Raw genomic sequence first — 11,909 nt, forward strand, 5'->3', positions numbered from 1 at the left:
GTATGAGGCGATGGCTCGACTCCTAATCAGACCTTCAATTTTGTAGTGCAAGGGTGAATTCTGTGATATTAAAAAAATTTCACCTACACTATTCATTCTTATTACATAAGCAACATCTCACCACTACACAGGTTACCTGCCAAATGGGGCCTGCCTCTGTGCTTACAGCTTGAAGTGTCGAGGTACAAAGTAGTTCTGGGTACCTTACCAGATTGTATGTATAAGGGATTTTGCAAATCATGACAGGCATACATTTTAGGAAAATTCTATGTGTTTCTGCATTTACTTGTCAGTAGTTATAAATATGTTTTTTCTAATAATTAAATTTAATTAAAAATAGTATCTAGTCAAATAACATTAAATTCACTAAAACTTCGTTCAAATACACTTTTTAAAAAAAGTTATATTACCTTTCAAATGTCATAAAAATAAATAATATGACCAGTGATGAAATAAAATACAAATTAAAATTTAATTCTGAGCGGGAGTCAAACCACCACCTCATACTAGCTCGTCTTCTGGAGCTTGAACCTGACCACCATGAATTCTCATCCAGTACGTATGGACAGATACATTACATATATAATAGACACGTAAAACTTCTCCTGTGACTTTTTTGGAATTGTCTGAGAAGGGCCCCTTACTATTTGCACTTTTTGTTGTTTTGATGGCCTGTACAAAGTTTGAAGTGAACCCTTGATCCCAGTGTCATGGCTCATGGCCTCCCCTTGTGAGTATGCGTTGGTTATTGGGTGAAATTGAGAGTAAAACAGTGTTGTATGTTTTTCATTGCTTTATTGTTCTGATTGCAATTAGATAGCAATATATGCTCAAAAGAAGCACCATTAACCTCAGTCCAGAGCCAGTCTTGACGTAGCAGGGAGTCTCGTATTCACTGGAAAATGCATGGTGTGTTCTGTATTTGTATGGATGCTGCAAGAATCTTGCAACCAATTCCACCTCCAACTCAACAGTGGTGGAATACACCTCAGCTTTCATGTACCCCCAGAGATAGAAGCCTAATGGGGTGAGGTCCAGTTATCTTGCAGACCAGTATACAAGTGCTCTCCGGCCAATCGACCACTTGTCAAAATTACTGGTCATGCAGGCATTAGTGCTACCTGTTGTTTACTGGCTCAGCATCAAAGAGCATGACATCACAACATGCTATGTATCTCAAACTAACTCAAAGCTACCTGCTGAGTTTGGTGGCTGGGTCCTTTTCAAACACTGTCAACACAGTCTCCTCCAACTGTAATGTTTGAGCCAAGTGTGGATGATCCACATCATGTTTCGGCACTTATTAAAGAACAAACAGTAGACAGGGGATAGTATTCACAAGTACCAAGCACAAAGTGCTGCTACTGTGCTGTACCAGTGGGACCTCAGGCAGAAAAAGTGCAACTTTCCAGCTTCTCTGAGACATCTCTTGATGACTGCAACCATGGAATGATGTTGGGTATGTCTGTTTGGAAAATGTTCTGCATACAATCTTGCAGCATCTCTCCCATTGCAGTCCTCTTTGCTGTATGCAAGCACAATGTCTGTCACTTGCGCAGTTGTGTACTGTACATGTTATACTGCTGTCAACAATGTTACTCCATTGGCAGACCACACAAGGTCCTCAGTAGGATGTGCACATGAGCTGTGTTGAGGAATGTATTGCATCCACAGGAATGTTATTAGGCTCAGGCCATCTAACCCCAGTACACAGATGGCTAAAGGGTTGCATACCTTCCGTATTCAGGTACCAAAACGAATGAGAACAAACTGTCATAATGGTTCTTTTTCAGACTTAGACACTCTCAGCACCCAAGCTGCACGTTTCTGGATATGGGTTCTGTCTGTCATGAAAACAGATCAGTTTGCCCTCCCACACAACTTATTAAGTGATGTCAGTGCTTTTTTTTTTTTTTTTTTTTTGACATGTTGTATATAGTCAGTCAGTTTGGATTGTAAGGATCAGCCGAGGTTGGATATTGTAGACAGAACATGCAATATTGTAAAAACCATTTGGGGGAGCAATCCTTTTGTCAGAATTTTTATGTGTTATACAATATGAAGACAGTACCGTCTACGCGCCACTGAGAGAGAAACTCTCGTAACCATTCTTTCTGTGCATGAATGTGTAAAGAAGTGGAATTAACAAAGCTGCATGGTCAGAAAATTAATATTTTTATATTCAAGCCATTTCAGCAGTATCACTGACACCAAAGTCAGACTTTATAAGACATTCAGTAATCAATTATCCAGTCTTCAAATCCGTGATAAAACAGTAATCAGAATTAAAAGCTTTTGCAAATATTTTACAGAAGAATTAGTCTCATTATTCATGTGCATAATAATTTTCAAAAGTATATCCTAAAGGCTATCTCCTAAATAATCAACTTAAATAGTTTGAGAGGAGTCTTAGTTAGCTTCACAAGAATTAATCAATTACAGAGCACCAACAAGAATGAAGTCAGAACTGGAATGGAATGGGGGCTGTCCATGCATCAGACTTTTAAGGGTACGGGTTTTATAGTACCTGTACCCTTTTACTTCAACAACACACTGAAAATCACCTTGCAGTGTGTGGTGGAGGGTACCTCTGTTGCCACTATCATTTTGTCCCTTTCTTATTCACTCCAGAATGTTGTGTTTGAAGAGTGACTGTCTGTTAGCTTCATATGAGCTGTAATTACTCTTATTTTCTTGTTGTGTTCATTTTGTGAGAGCAAGTAATATATCGCCAGATTCCTTTTGGAATTTACACTATCGAAATCGTAACAATAAACATGTCCGTATTTGTCCCTTCACCGCATATGTTCCTGTTTCTATGCGTTTGGGCGCTGATGACCACGCTGTTTAGCGCCTGAAAACCTCAAACCACACACACCACACAACAATAAACATCTTCGTGATGGACAATGCCTTTCTTGTGGTCTGTCACTGGAGTTTTTTCTAAGCATCTCCGTTAACATTCTCACATGTGCTAAATGAATCTGGTATGAAATGTGCTGCTCTGTGTTTGATCTTATCACTCTCTTCTATTAATCCCACCTGCTAAGGGTCCCAGGCTGTCAACCAAAATTCAAGAATTTTTTAACCATTTGTTTCGTGTATGAGTTATGTTTCCTCCAGATTCTTCCAGTTAATTTCAGTCTGACATCTGCTTTTGCTAGAACTAGTTTCATGTAATCGTTGTACTTTAGGCTGCTCTTAGGGATTTTACAGTTATTACCGTTTCAAGTGATTTATCACCAATTTCATAACTGAATAGTAATTGATCTCCTTGCCTATTTTAGTGCAGTGCGTTACATTTGTTCACACTCTGTAGCCGACAGCATCATCCATGAACAGCATCACAAAACTGCAGACGGTGTCCACTAGATCGTTTACATACATCTTAAGCAGTAATGGCCCTTCAACAGCCGCTTGGGGTACACGTGGAGTTACTTTTACATCTGACAGTTTTTCCCAAATAGGTCTGTTATTAAATAGCCATCTCTCAGACAACCCTTTCTTTAAAATGGGAATTACCTGGCTTTTTTCCAGTCACTAGGAACCTTTCATTGTTTCAGAGACCTACAATAAACTGCTGCTTGAAAGAAAGCAAGTTATTTCACATAATCTTTCAGCTACCTCATCAGGTCCAAATGCCTTCCACTATTGGGCGGTTTGTTGATTTTCCATTTTGCAATTACATACATCTACATCTTGCATTTATATGTTCTTGCAGTGACTAAGGGCGGGTACTGTATTACAATATTCCTCAGTGAAACAATTCTGGAAGATCAAATTTTGGCATGAGTGTTCAGTATTTCATTGGTGCTTTCACAGCTGAAATGGGAAATCATTGTAAAGAAAATCCCATTAATGGCTATAACTCTTCTTTATTAAACTGACAGTTTCAGCCCACAGGGCCATTTTAAAGTGTCTTCACTTGAGTGCTCAAGCAAAAAAGGATAATATTTAGTAATATCTAATCCATTCACAAACTGGAAAAGAAGAAGGTCTAATTGTTTGAGATGTGATGCCATTGGAGGATGTTGAAAATTAGGCGGACTTATAAGATAAGAAATGGGGAGGTTCTCCACAGAATTGGGGAGGAGAAGAGTATCTGGAAAACATTGACAAAAAGAAGGAACAGGATGATAGGACATGTGTGAAGACATCAAGGAATAACTTTCATGGCACTAGAGGGAGCTGTGGAGGGCAAAAACTTCAGGGGAAGACAGAGATTGAGATATATTCAACAAATAATTGAGGGCATTGGGTGCAACTGCTACTCTGAGATGAAGAGATTGGCGCAGGACAGTAATTTGTGGCAGACCACATCAGACAAGAAGCAAGGTTGATGACCCCAGAAAAAGGCCATCCATATGTGGTGCCATTGTCATCACAGTCTAAATGTATATATCACGACATAGTGAAAATGTGTTTTTGTAGTGTGTCTGGAGCAACTTAAGTGATAAAACTTCTTTGTCCTTAAAACCTCAGTTCAGACCTAAGTGATGCCACACACCTCTGGATTGAGGTGACTTTGACAGTGATGATACTGCATGTGAATGGCTTAGGCTGCATAGCGTTTAAGTTTCGCTTACACAGTTCAATTAAGGCTTTTAAAAATGGCCCAGTTGGCTGAAAGTGTCTATTGGTATTTTAAAGAATAGTAAAGATGAGTGTTTTCTTTGTGAGGATTTCTCATTTCAGTGTGTAGAGAGATATCGTACCAACAAAAATGAATTAATTTTTTCTTTTGGTATTGTAGTGAGAAGTGGTAGAAGGTATACTCTGCAAGAGAGATCCCTAGGGAACAGAAGTAGTGAGCTACATCTCTCTCATGTAGTGTTGCCAGGAAGAGAGATGTGACTTGTGTCATGGGTTCATGCCAAGAATATAACTAGACAGAACTCTGATGTCCAGAAGTTAATGGGCATTTGTATGTATCATGTAATTGAAACAGAAACTGCTACTCCAAGGAGGAATTTACTATGGTATGTGTGATGGAGTAGGAACTGTGTCATTAAAAACTTTTGCATTTAAGACTGTAAACACAACACAAGAGATGACATAGTGCATTTTATGACAAAGAACTGTTGAGCTGTTGCTGCTATGGTGTTAGTGTGTTAAGATAGGAAAAAAGGCACATGTCCAAATATTCCATACCCGCTAATGACAGGGGCACTTTCACTTACGACAAACCTTGTTGAATACACAACAGAAAGGATGAAGATGACACAAGTTCAGTGATAGTACTATCAGCCAAATTCAAAAAGACTGTGCAGTTCACACGTTTATTTGCTTATGCTTGTGTATACACCCTGACTTCTGCCATTTACACTGTGTCCAAGTAAAATCATGTGTGTCTTATAAAACTACCTCAAAACCTAAGGTCCAATGCTGGATGTAAAATTTAAACATGTTTTTTTGTGTTGATTGTATCAAAGCTTGTGCCAGTTAGGAGGACTTGTGTTGTGATATATTGTGCAGTACAAAATTGTTAATAGTAGACACAACCCGTGTGTTTTAGAAACTTGGTCACAATGTCCTCGCTCAAAACCATTAGTTCCTCAATTTCATTATATATGTGCAAAAACGGTATACTTCTGAGAATTTTTGGACACAATCAAACAGTATTGGGTGTAACCTACTCCATAGTAACTGTTATTGTAAATAACTAACATATAGTGTCACAATAGCATTCTCTTTTAATAGAAGTATATATTGTCAGCATTTATCATTAATTAAAGCTATTGAATAATTTGTTAGTAATTGTTACCTGAAAAACAGTTCAGGGAAATAGTAAATTTATAGCAAGGCTCACTGTAGTTGTAATCGATATTTTGTATTGGCTGTAAATTGCTTCAGTTCTAAAAGACTACTGGTGATATTCGTAGCATATCAAGCCCATAAATATTGGAGCATATCAAAACCATAAATTAAAAAATAATCAACAAATATAGCTGAAAGTGTGTGAAATATTGCATAGGACACAATGCAACCCCACTGTGTTTGCTGTTCTTGGACACAGGATGAGTTAGTTGCTTTTTGTAAGCAGTTGCAGATCACCGTGACTGCTGTCAGGCAATCAGAAGGTGCTGTGAATGAGTGTGATGGCAGGGCTACTGAGTGTCATACACCAGAGGTACCAAAGGTGCTGTCTCTTCTGCAGGAAATCGAGGATCCCTCACTACTCATCCACTTTACTGTGAGTGGCTTGTCAGTGGTAGGTTCAGGCATTCTGTGCAGGGGAGATGAGGACCAGAGAGAACTCAGGATGTTATATCTGTCTCCCAACCAAAAAGTTAGAGGTGCTGTATTTCACTGAAATGGAAACTGAGCCAATGAGACTCACTTCAACTGTTGGGAAACATGTTGTGTCCATGTCAAGGGGAAACAAACACAAAAGGGTAGGGCCCTGTTAATCACCGGCAGTTCAAACGTACAGTGAATAATGGTGCCACTTAGGGAAATGGTACCAAAGGATGGGAAGGAACACTGTGTCCACTCAGTGTGTGTTCCTAGGAGCCTCATTCAATATATTGAAGAGGCTATTATGGAAACCATTAAGGAAACAGGGTGCAACCAACTGCAAATTGTGGTGCACATTGGAACAAACAGTGCCCGTCATACTTGGTTCATTTCAATGAACGGCAGAGAAGGTTGAGAATACTAGCCGTGCTCAGAGAGGTTCAAAGAAGCTCGTAATGTGGGACGTTGTTCCCAGAACAGGTCGTTGCCCCCTCACTCTGAGTCCAGTGGAGGAATTGAACCAGAGACTGCAAAGGTTCTTTGACAAGATAGGCTGTGCTTGAATAGAGTTGTGCCATAGGCTTGAAAACTGTAAAGTCCTCCTAAATGGATCAGGTGTGCACGACACATCAGAGTCTGCTACCAGGTAGCTTGCAGTGTGTGCAGAGCACATAAGGGTTTCTGTAGACTAGGCAATTTCCTATCCAGTCCAGGTAACAATAGCTGTGTGAGACCAAAAATGTATCAGTGTAGGATCCAAAGAAGTAGCCTCGCGCCCCCCATCCTGCCCCACCCCCCATCCCTCACACCTCACATACACACAGGTGAGAGTATTAAAATCCTAGTGGTTAAATGGCAGTGCATTCAGAACAAACTGATAGAGTTTAAAGCACTCCCAAAAAGCATTGAAGCTCACATAACACTAGGTATAGAAAGCTGGTTTAAACCTGAAGTTGATTGCAGTAAGGTTTATAGGAAAAAGTTGCACGTATATTGAAAGGACAGGCTACTGTGAAGTGGAGGTAATGTATTTGTCACAGTAGACAAGAAACTCAAATCCACTGAGATAGAAATTAAAGCTGCATGCAAGATTGTTTGGGCAAGACTCAGTATCAGGGATAGGTATAAAATTATAACTGATCCTTATAGCAATCAACCAACTCATCACCTGCTCTAACTGAAAACTTTATGGAAACCCTCAGTTCACTTGTAAGTAAGGGCCCCAATCAGGCACGACAAGATATCCTGTGGAACATTACTAAATGCCTACTCTGAAAACTACCTAGACCAGATAGTTTGGAAATCCACTCATGATAGAAATTCATTAGATCTAATGGCAACAAGTAGACCAGCCCTCTTTGAGGATGTCTACATCAAAACTGGTGTCCATGGCCATGAGGTAGTTGTAGCAACAATCATTACCAAAGTACTAAGGGCAATTAGAACATGTAAAAGATTTATATGCTCAGTAAGGTAGATAAATAAACAGTAGTATTATGTTTCAATGAGGAATTTGAAGCTTTTCACTCAGATAGTAATATGTGGAGTTAGAGGAACTTGGCTCAAGTTTAAAAGAATAGTTGACCATGCACTGGGTTGATCTGTGAACACTTCAGGATGGGAGGAACTCTCCATGGTATGCAGTCGCTGTAAATAAACTTCTAAAGAAACAGGGACTGCTTTGTGTCAGATATAAAACAAAGCATAGCGCCATAGATAGACAGATGCTGAATGAAATACATTAGGCAGTCAAGAGAGCAATGTATGAAGACGTTCGTGATTGCCACAGCAGAATACTGTTGAAAGAGCTCTCACAAAACCCAAAGAAATTCTGGTCATATGTAAAGATTATTAGTGGCACCAGAGAACTGTCCAGTCACTCACAGGTGAGACAGGAACTCATAGTAGCAAAGCAAAAGCTGAAATGCTTATTTTCAAGTGTTTCTTTACAAAGGAAAAACCCAGAAATATTGCTGCAGTTTAATTCTCATACCACAGAAAAGATGAGTGAGTCAGTGGTATTGAGAAAAGATGAAATCCTTAAAATGAATAAAGCCTCAAGCCCTGATGAAATCCCTTTCACATTCTGTACTGAATTTGCAGTCAAGTTAGCCATTCTCTCAGCTATAAACTTTTGTAGATCCCTCGCACAAAAAACTGTCATCAGTAGTTGGAAGAAAGCGCAAGTCACACCTTTCTACAAGGATAAGAGAAGTGATTCACAAAACTACCATCCAGAATCCTTGACATCTATTTGTTGTAGAATTTTAGAACAAGTTCTGAGTTCAAATGTACTGAGGTAACTTGAACAGAATGACACCTCCTCCATCCCAACCAGCATGGATTCCGAAAACATCAATCATGTGAAATCCACTTGTACTTTTCTCACAAGACATTCTGAAAGCCATAGATCAGGGCAGACAGATAGATTCAATATTTCTTGATTTTCGAAAAGCATTTGACTCGGTGCCACATCTACACTTATGAAAAGTACACTTGTATGAGGCATCAAGCGAAATTTGTGACTGTGTTGAGGATTTCTTGGTGTGGAGGGTTCAGCGTCTTGCCTTGGATGGAGAGTCATCAACGGATACAGAAGTAACTTTGAGAATACCCCAGGGAAGTGTCTTCACACCTTGCTGTTCATTTTGTACGTTAATGATGTTGTGGAGAATATTAATAGTAACTTTCGAGTTTTTGCAAATGATGCAGTTGTCTATAATAAAGTACTGTCTGAAAGGGGCTGTGTGAATATTCAGTCTGATCGTGACAAGATTTCAAAATGATGCAAAGAGTGGCAAATTGCTTCAAATGTTCAGAAATGTAAAATTGTGCACTTTACAAAATGAAAACATGTGGTGCCCTATGACTATAATATCAATGAGTCCAGAATTATATTCGTCAATTCATACAAATACCTGGTGGGTAACAGTCCATATGGATATGAAATGTGAAGATAACATAGGCGCAGTCTTGTGTAAAGCAGATGGCAGCCTTCAGTTTATTGGTAGTTCTAGAATATTGCTCGAGTGTGTGGGTCTCGTACCAAACGGGGAAAACAGGGGACCTTATATGTTTACAGTGAAGAGCAGCACAAATGGTCACAGGTTTATTTGACCCGTTGGAAGGTGCCGCAGAGGTTCTGAAGGAACTGAACTGTTAGCCTCTTGAAGAGAGATGTAAACTATCCTAAGAGAGCCTGTTTACAAAATTTCAAGAACTGGCTTTGAAGATGCCTTCACAATATACAACAACCACCACTTATTGTTCTTGTAGGGATCGTGGAGACATGATTAGATTAATTGCAATGTGCATTGATGTATTCAAACAATAATTCTTCTCCACTTCATAAGTGAATGGAATGGGAAAAAAGCTCTAATAACTGGTACAATAGGACATATCCTCTGCCATGCATTTCAAAGTGGTTTGCAGAGTATAAATGTAGATGTAGGTGTTGAACCTAACTGAGTGGAACAATGCCCTATGTGAAGGGAGGTGTTGGTATTTAGCGGCATAAAATTTCTATGAAACTTATGAAAGTAGCATGGTAGAAAGACATTTTCATACATTACAGCAATAATACACTCATTTGTGATAAATATCTCAAGTGGTGTGTAGCGAGAAAGACCAATAGGAACTGTGCTGAACACGTTAATTAAGAAATAAATAAGAGTAATATATTGAAAGGAATGTACCTAGAACTGGTTAGAGATTTTTAGACTGCAACTACTGGCTAAGGGAAAATTTTGTTCTACCTTTAAATAATGACTTGAGTGGCAAATGGTGATTAAGCTAAATTCTGTTACTCATACAAGGACCGTTACTCATACAAAGACCAGGAGACAGTTACTGCTAATGCTAATAATAATATTAATAATAATAATAATAATAATAATACAAGATATTTAATGGAAAAGTGAAATATAATTAAAGCCCCTGAATGAATTTTCGTTTTGCAGGTGTGTGTGTGTGTGTGTGTGTGTGTGTGTGTGTGTGTGTGTGTGTGTGTGTGTGCTGGAACAGATTAAAATTGTGTGTCAGACCAAGACTGTGAGGGTAGGTCATGAGTCATACTTGTATTGCTCAGTCAGTAAGGAGCTTGCTTGTGAAAGGAAAACATCCTAGGTTTCAGCTCCAATCTGACCCAAAATTTTAATCTACAGAAAGTTTTAAAATACAGTTATTTGAAAGTCTGATGATATTGTCTAATTTATACTAACAAGAATCAAACATGGTGAAGTTGAAATGATAAGGACAATACTCAGATTTTTCATTATTGTTGTACATACCAGAATGTATATATGTACGAGGGTATTTCGAAAAGTAAAGATACACCGTACGCCAGAGGAACAGAAGAGTTTTGACGAGCAAGTGGTGTTAATCTTGAACCATTAGCTTTCTCCTCGTTGTCGTTCGGCAGTTGAACGTTGCTTCTGGTTGGAGTATGTCATGTTTAAAATGGCTACGCCAATTCAGAATCCCGCTAAATGCGAAGTTCGCTCCATCATATGTTTTCTTCATGCAAAAGGTCAGCGACCAGCAGACATTCACAAAGAAATTGTTTCTGTTCATGGGAACATTATGGATTGACAAAATGTAATCAAATGGTGTCGTCATTTCTCTGAAGGTAGGACCGATGTTCATGATGAACAAAGAACAGGTCAGCCATCTGTGATCTCTGATGCCCTTCTTCGGAGAACGGAGGAAGCAATTCGTGTGAATAGACGTCTCACATTGAAAGAATGGCAGCAGATCATACCGGACGTGTCAATGACAACTCTTTATGACATTGTGACTGTCAAGTTAGGGTACACGAAATTGTGTGCATGCTGGGTTCCAAAACTGTTAACGGAAGAACACAAAAAAAAAGGATGGGCTTTGCACTCGACTTCCTCACATGCTATGCTGAAGCAGGTGATGAGTTCCTTGATCACGTTGTGACAGGTGACGAGACGTGGGTTTATCACCATACACCTGAATCCAAGCAACAATCAATGCAATGGTGCCATTCGAATTCACCAAAAGCCAAGAAATCTAAAATGTTGATTTCAGCGAAGAAAATCATGGCTTCTGTTTTTTGGGAGAGACAAGACACTCTTCTGTTGGAATTTATGCCTCCTGGAACGACAATTAATGCTGCTGCATATTGCCGGACTTTGAAATGTCTTCGAAGGGCAATTCAAAACAAACGCAGGGGAATGCAGACAAGTGGAGCCCACTTGCTTCATGACAACACTCGGCCTCACACAGCGCTCGTAACCAAAGCACTACTCAAACAATTCAAATGGGACGTATTGGACCACATGCCATACAGCTCAGACCTTGCGCCCACCGACTTCCATGTCTTCCGTTACCTGAAGTCACATCTTGGTGGAAAATCATTCCACGATGATGAAGAGATCAAAGATGAAGTTGAAATGTGGTTCCGACAACAGGCGGCAACCTTCTGTGACCGTGGGATACAAAAGCTTGTGCACCGACTTAACAAATGTTTGGATAATGGGGTTGATTATGTCGAAAAATAACAAATAATCCAGTTAATAAGATGTAACGGACGTTTTCTAAATAAATGTTCTATTTAAGGACTGCGAGCCATTGTATCTTTACTTTTCGAAATGCCCTCGTTCCTCATAGAGAGGTTCTTGCTGACATTTATCTATTCTTATTTGGAA

General features: G+C 39.3%; 1 protein-coding gene across 1 annotated transcript in view; it reads left to right on the forward strand.

The window, feature by feature from the left end:
* LOC124598662 (negative elongation factor B) overlaps window positions 1-11,909 on the forward strand; it is a 136,201-nt gene that overhangs the window by 16,285 nt on the left and 108,007 nt on the right. The gene's annotated exons all lie outside the window — the stretch shown is intronic.

The sequence above is a fragment of the Schistocerca americana genome, chromosome 1 (genome assembly GCF_021461395.2).
Source record: "Schistocerca americana isolate TAMUIC-IGC-003095 chromosome 1, iqSchAmer2.1, whole genome shotgun sequence".
In the NCBI taxonomy this organism is placed as follows: domain Eukaryota; kingdom Metazoa; phylum Arthropoda; class Insecta; order Orthoptera; family Acrididae; genus Schistocerca; species Schistocerca americana.